The sequence below is a fragment of the Mesoplodon densirostris genome, chromosome 2 (assembly GCF_025265405.1).
Source record: "Mesoplodon densirostris isolate mMesDen1 chromosome 2, mMesDen1 primary haplotype, whole genome shotgun sequence".
NCBI classification, from domain to species: domain Eukaryota; kingdom Metazoa; phylum Chordata; class Mammalia; order Artiodactyla; family Ziphiidae; genus Mesoplodon; species Mesoplodon densirostris.
Window position 1 is genome coordinate 133,666,901 of NC_082662.1, and position 13,512 is coordinate 133,680,412.

Consider the following 13,512-nt stretch of genomic DNA (forward strand, 5'->3'; position numbering starts at 1 on the left):
GAAGTTAGAAAGGAAAGATGGAAGAAAAGAAGGAAGGTAGAAAAAAGTTGCATATGGAGTACATCAACATTTACGTAAAGAGTGGACCTAAAACTAACCTGAGGTTACCCTAAACTATTAGCATATGATATAGAAGCGTAAATGAAAAAATAAAAAAAACAGCAAGGAAAACTCAAAGATTCTTTGTTTTTTCACTTTACTGCATATACACGTCCGTCTTAAACAATCTATATGCTTATATCCAATAAGAGAGCATTGTTTTGCAAGGCTATTTGGGTTCTATCAGCATGTAAAGGTCGGACAACTCAACTTTAGCAGAGTTAGCCTTCAGGTGAATAATTGCTTCTTTCAGGTTGTGAGCATTTCAATTTTCCAGAAATGTTTCCCAAAAAATGAAAACTAAAAGAATCCTAGGACAGCATCCTTTAGAAGTTTTATAGTATCAAGGTTTTTGGAGGAAGAGTATTCTTGTCGATCATCAACACAATGATTCCAAGCAGGTCAATTTATGCTGAGAATATTATATAACAGAACCCACTTCACCTCCATTATACTGACAATGATCTTCCTTACTTCAACCTTGTGCTTCTTAGTAAAGTTGAAACTACTGAGCCAAGAACAGACAGTGACAATGCCAGAGACTCAGATGTTCCTATAGGTGCCTTCAGACAACATCAGCCACCCAGGCTAAAGTCCTGGTTTTAAAACATCCCAACATGAATGAATCTCAAAAACCATATGCTGAGCAAGTGAAGCCAGATCAAAAGGGCACCTACTGTATTATTCAACTTACATGAAATTCTAAACTGGGCAAAATTCATCTCTAAAGATAAAAATCAGATCCGTGGTTGCCTTGGGGTGGGAGATAGGGATACTTTTGCAAAAGCCTAGGAGGAAACTTTCTAGGGTTTTAGAATTGTTATCGATCTTATGGGGGTGGTAGTTATACAAATGTGTACATTAATTAAAAGTCATTGAACCGTTGACTAAACATATCTGCATTTTATTGTGTGTAAATGATACCTTAATAAAGTTGATTACAAAATGAACCAAAAACAAAACAAAGAAGAAGAAAAACCTCTCAAGACCTCAAAGGAAATACACTGTTTTCTTCCAGGGTACCAGATTGGAAATGAGGCACTGGTCTGTTCTACCCTCAGATTATCCCGAGGATTATCTAGTCTATTTTTAAGCACTAGAGTCCCCTATCAGAAAAACTCACCCCATGTTTAATTACTTTGATTTCTTCTCTGCCTCTTCTCCCACATGGTGAAGTCATTTACGGAAGAAAAACCAGCTTTTTCCAACTTTGCATCATCACATATTCTTCCCAAAGCTACTATTTATGGAACAAAATTTGGCTACACTTTGTAAAAATCTAGTTTTCTGAGCCTTACAAATCTTAACAGTTAACCTATTGCCTCCTTTGGAATTTGGAAAAAAAATTATTTTGAAAATGAATAGCTGAGATTTGACATTTTTGTGTTTTGTGATTTTCTCTTCCCCTAAGAGAGAAGTGAGTAGGAATGAGAAACACATACATAAAGAAAAAACAAATTATCTTGCTGCCTTTGCATGGTTATAATTTATAGGAGGCCCTTTTCAACAATAATCTATTATCAGAATCAATAAAAATAAGCTCCATGAAGGCCAGGCCAGGATATTTGTCTCTTTTTCAGCAGATTGCAATACAAACCACATTCATGGATATGCTTCTTCATGATCTTTGTAATACTGTAACAGCTGACCATTTCCTCATGCCTCTTCACCTTAACTTAAACCTGGTTTTTCACTAATGACCTCACATTTCCTTCTCTATCACTTGGTTGTCGGCCTCTTTTCCAACTCCAACTCCAACTCGCATTTCACTCTGGAACCAAAGGAAGACTCACACCTTCCTGCTTTTTAGTGGTACCTTAAGGTCATTACCATATTGTGATCAACCTGAAGAACAGCCAGACAATTGTTATTGCAGAGCCATCTGAGAGTTTGTAGCTCTAAAAATTAACTAAGGACCACATTTGTCAAAAATACCCTAGTTTAAGATTTTGGTAATATAGCAACAGTAATTCCGAAGTCATTTATGACGATCAGTGTGGGAAGCACCCTCCTTCGGGAAGATCCTTTGCCATACAATACACTTTCCCTGTCAGGTAATAAGGAAGCACGACTGTGGAAATTAAACTTTTGTGGAAAGAAATACGTGGCTTCGAGAAGGCTTGAAGTTCATACATTTTTCTTGAATTAGATTCCCCATTAATTACATTACCCACAGAGAGGTAATTATCAGAATTATGTAAGCAATTAAGGAGATGCTACTCCACATTCTTTCAGCTTGTTGACCTTTCTCACTTTATTTCATGTGGCTATCTGAAACATCAGTGATTTACATGTCTTTCTTTTTTTTTTAACAGATTTCTGTGTGTGTGTGTGTGTGTGTGTGTCCCCATGATGAAAACATCATGAAAATAAAATATCATGAATAGACTCTTAAGAAGCAGAGTCTACTTAAAGTCCTGGAAAATGTGAAAGCACTAATATTCATGGACAACTCTACACTCTGAACGCTACTCCAAATTTTATTGATCTCTATTTTGTCTAGGAGTTTTTCAAATTTTCTACCATGATCATTTGTTAGTTTTATAATTACATAATAAAGGCATTACATCATACAATCTTTTTTTATCCATTGCAGTTTTAAAACTATTCCTTTCCTTGTCCTCAGCAGATATGTCATAGATTATTAGTACACAAGCAAAGACTTTCAATGTAACAGTACTTTATAGTGAGAAGAACTATACTGAGCTATCTCTATCCTAAGACAATGCACTAGGAAAGCACTAGGAATTCTTAAGCACTAGGAATACAGAGACAATCAAGGGGCAAGTTCCTTGCCTTCGAGTATACATAATCATTATAGCAAATGCTTAAATAGCACTTAGTATATAACTCACCACAGCAGTCTTATTATACTCCTTTTAAATAGGTGAGCAGAGGAAGCCACAGGGAAGTCATAGGGTAAAGCCAGAATTTGAACCTAGGTAGACTAGTACACTGTCCACGGCTTTAACTACTCTGATAAATATATATATATATATATATATATATATATATATATATATATATATATATATATATATATATATATATATATATATATATAATTCCAAGTATTCTGAAGTTACAAAACACTTATCTACCAAAACTCAAAAAGGAGCACACAAAATTGCATAGAAAATAAACATGTAAAAGGTCATAAATAAACCACAATATAACCTGCTCCACATAATATACTGACTGCAGTGTCCTGGGCCTCTCCCATCCTTAGGTAGCTGGAAATTACAACAAAATAATACTTTTCACTTTTGGAAGCCACACTATCTCTCATACCAACCAACTAATTACTTCCTTATAGAGAATAGGAAATTAACCTGAATATCAGAAAAAAACCATATATATATATATATATATATATATATATATATATATATATAGCATTACTGATGTAGAATCTTTATTTAAAGACAATAACTTCAATAGCAGAGGGAACTTTACCACTGCAGGCTTCAGATAACCTCTATATTTCTCAGATTTTATGCTAAATCAGAAAATGCCATATTGTGTCTGAAGCTATTTTTTCAATAGTCCATTTTCTTAAATGGAGTAGCAAAGCAGTAAATACTGAGGAACATTTTGGCTCCCAAATCCTAAAGCCATTCTGATTATGCCTGGGTCATCATGGGGACATCATCGGAACTACCAGAGGACTGGCAGAAATACCAGTGGTCTAGCCAGCTTATAAATTAGAAATTATACAGAATCCAATTTTATTTTTTGTTAAGTAATTCCTATGAGGTTTTTGGGATGTCGATGTAAAGTCCTTTGATGTGTAATCTTTATCCATTAGATAGGGAACAATGCCAATCCCCATCATAAATACGTTCCCAATCTGACACTGAAAATCCACTCTAGAGCATAGGACCTGCAAATAGGATATGAATCACACACATCCATCCACTCATTCAGACAATCCACAAATATTCATTTTTAAGTCTACTATATGCCAATAATGTACCGGGCTCTAAGATGCTAAACCATGCTAAATGCTGAAACAGACATACTCAGTTCTGGCCCTCCTGGAACTTATGACCTACAGAAGTGCCTTCATTGTAAATGGTCAGGACTCAGCCAATGCTATTATCATCAGCAGGTGACCAAATGATAGAGCTTGCTTTCTAAACAAGCTCCACACTCTTTGCTTTCAACATTTTTGCTTTCCTTCAAGCCACATAATCCAGTGGTCAGTTTCTCCCAGTTAGTGAGGTTTGGGGAAAATGTACCCAGTGAACAATTCCTTGTGGCCTCACTCTTTCCTCACACTCTCCTCTGTGCTCTTGAGCTAAAGAGACCTGGATTCAAGTCACTTGCTCTAACCTTGTTATTTTAAAATAGGGCTGCTCCTGCTTTGAGGATTTCCACGGGATCAACACAGTAGCAAAGCGGCACTGAATCAGAAGCAGGTAAATTTCAAAATGACAGCTCTAAAAATATCCACTCTCCTTTTGTTCTCCTCCTATCCCTTTGCTCTGAACACCTCTGCTCTGAGGCTTTGCCTTTACCCTTCTCTGATTACTGCTCCAAAAGGGTTTCCAAGAACCGGGAGTATTTATGGTTTCACTTGCTCCCAAGTCCTTGGTGGAAAAGGATGCTTGCTTTCTGATTCTTACTAATTCCACACTCACATTGTTAACACAAAAATCATCATTTTAAAAAAAAAATTTCCTCAGCTTCATATTTCATCTGGGCCAATACTGAAAGAATATTTTCAAAGAAACAATATCCTCTCTCCTTTGCTCTTCTGAGTTTCACGTTTTTACCTCCAGTCTCATTTTCAACCCTTATTACGGGATGCATCACCAAAATAGAAGAAAGTTCTTTCTGCTTTCCCTGTACCAGCCAATTATTCTACTTTGTTCCGTCTCTAACGAACAGAATGCGAAATCAACACAAAGCCTGATTATGCGACCTCTTCCAAGGGAAAGGTCTGAGAGTTGTCTATTTACTAATGAGGCTCAGTGTGTATTAAGGGTTGACTGAAGCAATCATCAGGAATTTTCATCCCTTAAATTAGTGTTTTCCACCAGATGCACATCGTTCATTTCAGATAATATAACTTTTAAGTTCAGGATACAACTGGACAAAAGAAAAGAAAAAAAAGTAACCAACACAACATTTGCAGTAATAACACAGTAACAGCTATCATCATTCCCTGAGGAATTCAGCCTACTTTATGGACACAATTTAGTACAAACTCATAAGAAAGCTAACAAAGCCCAAAACCACTTCACAAGAGTGTAGAGAGGTAAAGGTCAAAACTTATTACTGCCAGGCCCAGCAGACAATGGCACCTACCCGAAAGAGCACAGGACGGGAAAACCTGGAAGCCTGTGTTCCAGTTTTGGTTATTCCTGTAAGCATTGGTATGATCTGAGTGAACTCAGCCTGCCCTGCTTTTTCCGTTTATAAAAACCTACATCATCCTCTCATTAGAATGAAATGCCACATCTGAAAAGTTGCAGATCTCTTTAGGAAAGAAACAAAACTCATGTTTCTAACCAAAATGGAATAATTCAGTCAATGGAGACATAATAAAAATCTGCCATAAAGCAACTGTTTACTTGAAATCTATCTTTTGTGGTGTATTTATATGGGTAAGGAGTGTAAGGATATCATAAGTAGAGTTACCAATTCTTCCAGATATCAAGGTCATTGAGTTCAGATTCCAACTTTGACCTTGACCCAGGCTTACAGAGATGTAGCATGTGCCAATACCTCATATCCACCATACATGGGAGAAACAAGGTATGCAGACAGATCTTCTTCTAAGTATCCCATATGTAGTGGTTTTAATACAAGGTCTCAGATTCGTTGCCATTCTTCACATCCAGATGTGGGCATTTCCCCTTGAATTTGGGCAGGCTTTCCATGGCTTCAAACAATAGAGCAGGGGTCAGTAAATTATGGCTGGTGGGCCAAATCTAGGCCTCTACCGGCTTTTATAAATGAAGCTTGATTGGAACACAGCCATGTTCCTTAGTGTATGTATTGTTTGTGTCTGTTTTCACATCACAGCAGCGGAGCTAAGTAGTTGCAAAAGAGACTGTATGGCGTGTAAAGCCTAAAATATTGACCGTCTGATACTTTATGGAAAAAGGTCTCCAACACCTGCAATAGTATAAAGTGATGCTATGTAACATCTAAGACTAGGTCATAAAAGGTCATGCACCATTTGCATGATTCTCCTGGAATGCTTCAACCCTGAACGCTCATTCTTGGGATACTCTAGCTTGAATCCTAACTACCACGTTATGAGAAGTCCAAGCCACATGGGCAGCCATCTGTAGGCACTCCAGGCAACAGTCCTTGTTGGGCCCAGTCTTCAAGTCATCCCATCTCAAGGGCCAGACATGTGAATTAAAATTATCTAGATGATTGCAGCCCCAGCCATTTGAATCCTCATGAGCTGAGGTTTCAGACATCAGTCACAGAGTAGAGACAAGCCATCTCCTCTGCGTACTGTTTGAATTGCTGACCCACAGAATCTGGGCACATATTAAAATTTTTGTTTATTTCACCACTAAGTTTGGACTTCTTTATTATGTAGCAATAGATAACTACAGCACTGTGTCTGTACACAGGAGATCTACATTTCACAGAGCACATACTTTTAGATGTGAATGTTGACTGCTCAATTTCTAAGAAGAATGTATACACACATATAGGTACAAAATATTTATGTATATGTAAATATTAGACCTATATAAACTAATCTATATTATCCATAAAATGAGGGGCCCTTGATAATGGCTAACATTTCTTTTCAGTATTTATTGTGTTCCAAGAACTGATAAATTCTTGCATTGTATGAATTTTCTTTTTTAACCCTCATAGCAACTCGCTGAGAGAAGTAATGTTATCTCTATATTATAGATGAGAAAACTGAGGCAAAAACAGATAACATGCTCAAGAGTACTCAACAAGTAAATTTTAGAGTCAAGATTGGAACCCAAGTTCTCAAGGTTTAGATCCCTTACTCTTAGTCACCAAGCTATATACTGAGTAAGGAGATGAAAGCTGAAGCCATTACCTCATGCTCAAGAAGTTAGACAGAAACTTAGCAGGCATGGTTGAAAGAAAACAGGACTTGGAGTCGTAAGTCCAGAGCCTGAGTTATGAAATGAATTCTCTCATCTAGATATAGGTTTGTTTTTAGAAAATGAAAAAGATCACTGCATATTTTGATGGTTAATTTCTGTACTTAATGATTACAAAAGAATGGAATTTTACCAGGGAGCTATTTTGCAATGACATAACTTATTGATTCAAAATCAAACCTTTATTATAAATTCTTGATTCAAAAGCAAATCTTTATTAAGTCTCCGTTGCATCAGAAGTCTTTCCCATTCTTCATTTCTTTTAAAACCCTTTCCTGTCTACTCTTGGCCAAAGCTTGAAGCCTAATTTAACATTTGGAAATAAAATAATGAAATAGTCATAACACAGCAATTCCAATGCCTACTGAAATGGAAGCTCTAAATAATTTTTCAGATAATTTAGGAAATTAAAAATATTTACATCATAGATGCAAAGAGAGAAGTTACTTGTGTAATAAAATAAATGGTGAGACAAAAAGTTTCTGGTCAAGTAGATTTGTTTAAATATGAACACTAATTTGAGCTCTATCCCGGTGCTAAAACCCAGTGACAGGTTGCATACAGTTTCTAAAGGGATAGTTCAGTGCATTGGGTCAAATTCATGCCATAAAATGTGGTATTATTAGTAGTACTAGAAGACAGAGTGTGACTGTCTTCTTTGGGACATAGATGAAGACCCCAAGCTAGACAATATCAAGGACAAGTTATGTAGAATAAGATATTATCTCAGTCCTTGGAACATGTCATCCAGGATTGAACAAGAGATAGATTTATTATGAAGTACATGAAGCCAGAGACAGTAAGCAATGAGTGGTAGTTGGTTAAAATAGACAGGTTTTAGAAGTAGAGGCAGGGATGTAGAAAACAAACTTAGGGTTACCAGGGGATTGTGGTGGGGAGGCTAAATTGGGAGACTGGGGCGGAAATATACACACTGCTATACATAAAATAGATAACTAATAAGAACCTGCTCTTCTTATTAGCACAGGGAACTCCACTCAATACTCTGTAACGGGCTATTTGGAAATGACTCTAAAAAAAACTAAAAGTGGATATATGTATATGTATAACGGATTCACTTTGCTGTACACGTGAGATTAACACCACAACACTGTAAATCAACTATATTCCAATAATTTTTTTTTTAAAAATAGGTTTTAAGAACCATAGTCAGGGAGCAGTGTGGATTGGAAAGACCTGGCAAGAAATATTTCTGCATCCTCAGACAATGCTCCCCAAGCTGGCTATTGCAAGGGTGAGCATTTAAGAGATCTTTGACCTAAGGAGGACATGAGATTAACAATCAACCCCAATGTGCATGAATTATTCTCCTCTGTGTTATCAGAAATCAGATGGCATCCTAGAGCAAGGGTCAGCAGATCTTTTCTGTAAAGGGTCAGATAGTAAATATTTTGGATGTTGTGTACCATATCTTTCCGTTGCAACTGCCTATCTACTGCTGTAGCACAGAAACAGCCATGCACCATACGTTAATGAATGGGTGTGGCTGTGTTCAAGCAAAATGTTATGTACAAAACCAGGAGTCAAGCGAGATCTGATCAGTGGGCCAGAGTTTGCGGACCCCAGTTCTGGGTCAGTGTTCACAGCTGAATGAGTCATGAGGCCTTAAGTTCCAGTTCTCATTGTACTACTTTCTACCTGGGTGAACTTGGGTTCATCCTTTTATTTATATGGGCCACTATATTAGTCAAGCTTCTCCAGAAAAACAGAACCAACAGCATGTGTATACAATGTGCCCATATATATTGATAGATATAGATATCAATATTGATACCTAGATCTATATCCATATCTATATAAAGATAGAGAAAGAGAGAGAGAGATTTTAAACAATTGGTTCACACAATAATAGAGGCTTGGTCAATTCAAAATCTGCAGGTTAGGCTGTCTAGAGACTCTAGGAAGAGTTGCAGTTCAATTTCTGTAAGTCTTCTGGCAGAATTCCTTTTTGCGACAGGGAGGTCAGTCTTTGTTTTATTAAGAGCTTCAACTGATTGGATGAGGCGCACCCATACTATGGAGGATAATCTGCTGTACTCAAAGTCCAACACCAATTTAAATATGAATTTCATCCAAAAACACCATCACAGTGACTACCCTGGTGGCGCAGTGGTTAAGAATCTGCCTGCAAATACAGGGGACACAGGTTTGAGCCCTGGTCTGGGAAGATCCCATGTGCCGTAGAGCAAATAAGCCTGTGCACCACAGCTACTGAGCCCGTGCACCTAGAGCCCATGCTCTGCAACAAGAGAAGCGACCGCAATGAGAAGCCTGCACACCACAACAAAGAGTAGCCCTCGCTTGCTGCAAATAGAGAAAGCCCACGTGTGACAATGAAGACCCAACGCAGCCAAAAATATAAATAAATAAATAAATAAATAAATAAATAAATAAAATTGTAAAAAACACGAAAACACCATCACAGAAATATCCAGAATAATATCTGACCAAATAACTGGGCATGGTGGCCCAGACAAATTGACATAGAAAATTAACCACCTAAGCCCTAGTTTTGTCATCTTTTACTGAGAAATTTGACTTATCTGAACTATTTTGATAACTAGAAGATACCATCTAGAGGTAACACCCTCAGGTTTTTACATGGTAGGCAGCAGAGGGAAAGAGCCCATTTGTCCAGTCAGATGACACCTAAAGATAAAATTCTGTCTTCTCTTTCCAACCCACAAGGATGAATGCCAAAAATACATCACTTATATCTGCTTTAGCTAACATAGGATAGGTCTGGAACAGACCTATGCTCCCAGTAAGCCTCATGAAATGCTATTTCATTAAGGGGAGACTTTACTTGCTAAGATTAGAAGCAAAAGAGGGTGGTGGATGAAACACTGCCCAAGGATATAAGTTCATGCAAGGAAGCAGGAGAGAGAATGGGTATCCGAAGATGTGCGCTCTAAGCCAACACTAATTCCACAGCATCAGGTTATAATTCAGGGAGCACAACTGCTGGGGTTTATTTCCCCCTCTTTTCTCCCCCAAAGAGGGACAAATCAAGCATACTGACAAAGGAAGAGCATTAGTCACCACAGATAAATTCCTTTTTAGAGGTGATCTTGCAAATAATTTGGCTCAGTGTAGACTAGGATTTGGTTCCAAAAACCATAAGCTAGAGCATTTCATTCCAGGTCCCTCCTCAAATATCCATGATAGGTAGAAATTTGGCATCAGTAGTCCTTGAAATCTCCCCAGGTGATTATAATATGCAACCAGGGCCGAGAATCTGGAGATGTAGAGAGAATTTAAATTGAACTTTAGTTAAACAGTAACACGAGCTCTGACTCTACTGGCTGGAGCTAGAAAAGGGATTTGCATTTACTGGGATGAGAAGATAAAGAAAACCAAGGAGTAAATCAAATGCTTTACACCTGTGCTTAGCTAATTGTTACTCAGATAATTCAGACAATCTTACAGCACCTGAACCCTGAAATTCCTTAGTTCTGTTTTTAAAAAAAGTAACTCTTCAAGTAACTGAACTCTGAGAATCATGTAAATCATAAAGAAAAAGAAGAAATCTTATTTTTTGAATTAGTTGATTTCATATATACTGTTTCACTTTCATGATGTTAATTAGTTAGCTTTCTTTCCATTTTATGTTTGAGGAAAGTAAGGCTTTAAAAATCTCAGTAATTTTCTCAAAGTCACTTGTTAAGGGTGTGGTAGGGAGCATAATGGCTCCTAAAAATGCCCTCACCCTAATCCCTAGAACCTATTAATATGTTACCTTACATGGTGAAGAGGACTTTGCAGATATGGCTGAAGTTATAGACCTTGAGATAGAAAGATTATCCTGGATTACCTCATGGAACAAATCTAATTGCATGAGTCCTTAAAAGTAGAAAACCATTCCCAACTGTAGAAAGAGAAAGAGAGAGATGTCCTAATAGAAGCAGAATCAGAGAGATTCAACATTTTGGGTTTTGTAGGTGGAGAAAGGGGACTCTGAGTCAAGGACTACAAGTGACCGCTGGAAGCGGATAAAGTCCAGGGAACAGAAACACCCCTAAGAGCCTCCAGAAAAGAATGTAGCTCTGCCAACACTTTTTTTTTCTTTTTTAACCATCTATATTGGAGTAGAACTGATTTACAATGGTGTGTTAGTTTCTGCTTCATAACAAAGTGAATCAGCTATACGTATACATATATCCCCATATCTCCTCCCTCTTGCATCTCCCTACCACCCTCCATTCCCGATCGCACCCCTGTAGGTGGACACAAAGCACAGAGCTGATCTCCCTGTGCTTTGCGGCTGCTTCCCACTAGCTATCTATTTTACATTTGGTAGTGTATATATGTCCATGACACTCTCTCACTTCATCCCAGATTACCCTTCCCCCTCCCTGTGTCCACAAGTCCACTCTCTATGGCTGCGTCTTTATTCCTGCCCTGCCCCCTAGGTTCTTCATAACCATTTTTTCTTTTTTTTAGATTCCATATATATGTGTTAGCATACGGTATTTGTTTTTCTCTTTCTGACTTACTTCACTCTGTATGACAGTCTCTAGGTCAATCCACCTCACTACAAATAACTCAATTTCACTTCTTTTTATGGCTAAGTAATATTCCATTGTATATATGTGCCACATCTTTATCCATTCATCTGTCGATCCTGCCAACACTTTTACTTTACTCAATTGAGACCAATGTCAGACTTGTAAGGTAATAAATTGACATTGTTTTGAGTCACTATATTTGTGGTAATTTGTATGAAAGCAATAAAAAACTATTACAGGGGTCCTATAGGAGCCAGGCTATATATTTATACTTAAGTATTTCGGAAATGAATTTAACCTTGTGATTGACAGCAGCTTCCAAGGGATTCCACCACACACCTGAGGCAAAAGCAGCCTAATACAAAGCAGTGACAGCAGCAGGTCACTGCCCCACACTTGGGGTAGAGGGGGACTTGATCTACTGTAGCAGCAGCATAGCCTGAATGGGAACCCATCCTCCTGTGGCACTAGTCCCATCAACATTAGTCTAATCTGCTAGCACCTGCTGCACCAACAGGCCCAACATATACAAACCCTCCAACTCAGCAGCATTAAGTGAGCCAGACTCAGTGTTTCCTGAAACTCATATCCAATGGCACTGGAAAGCCCAGATATCACCTAATGTTATGAAAACATAAAAAAAAAACAATAACAGAAGACTGGGAACTTCAGAAAGAAAAGGGGAACAATGGAATGGGTGAAAACAAATGGGGTATATATAAGAGAATATCATTAGCCTCATGAGTTTCTTAAATACTATATAATGGTCAAAGCAAATATTATGACACCATCTGATGTGGTTCTCAATGTAGAGAAAGGAAATACTACAGAAAATCATACTTTAAAACTGGGGAATATTAAGAGACTAAATGGAAGTAAAATTTTGGAACTTCACTTGAAGTAATAAAACACTGATTCCAGTAGGCTATGGTAAGTTACATATGTATACTGTGATGCCAAAAGTAAGCACTAAGAAAACTATACAAACAGTATACACAAATGATTATAAATAAATTAAATTAAAATGGACTTATTAAAAAATGTTTAAGTAACCCACCAGGCAAAATAAGAGAAACACAGGATTGAGAAACTAAGGTAAAAGACAAAACAAAAAATAAAATGGTAGACCTAATCTTTAACATAGCAATAATTACATTAACTGTAAATGATCTAAATAACCAAGTCAAAGACAGAGATTGGAAGAGTAGATTAAAAATTCACAAGCATGATCCAACTATATACTGTCTATAAGAAGTTTACTTTAAACATCATGATATAGGTAGTTCAAAGTAAAAGGAAGATAATGATATATCATGTGAATGTTAATCAGAAAAAGTAGGAATGGCTATATTAATATCAGATAAAGTAGACTTCAGAGCAAAGGAAATTATTAGGGGCAAACAGGGTCATTACATAAAGATAACAGGAATAATCCACCTAGATGACCTAATGATACTAAATGTGTGTGCACCAAACAACAGAACTTCAAAATATATGAAGCAAACACTGAAAAAAGTAGTAAAAGGAGAAAATTTTAAATCTACAATTATGATTTGAGACTTCAGCACAGCAATTTATAGAACTACCAGAGAGAAAAATCAGCAAGAATATGGAAGAAATGAAAACATCATCAATCAATAGGATATAACTGACATTTAAAGAACACACTCAGTGACAGCAGAATACATATTCAAGTGTCCATGGAATATTCACTCATATACTATATACTGGGCAATAAAAAGAACCTTAGCAGATTTAAATTGTAATGT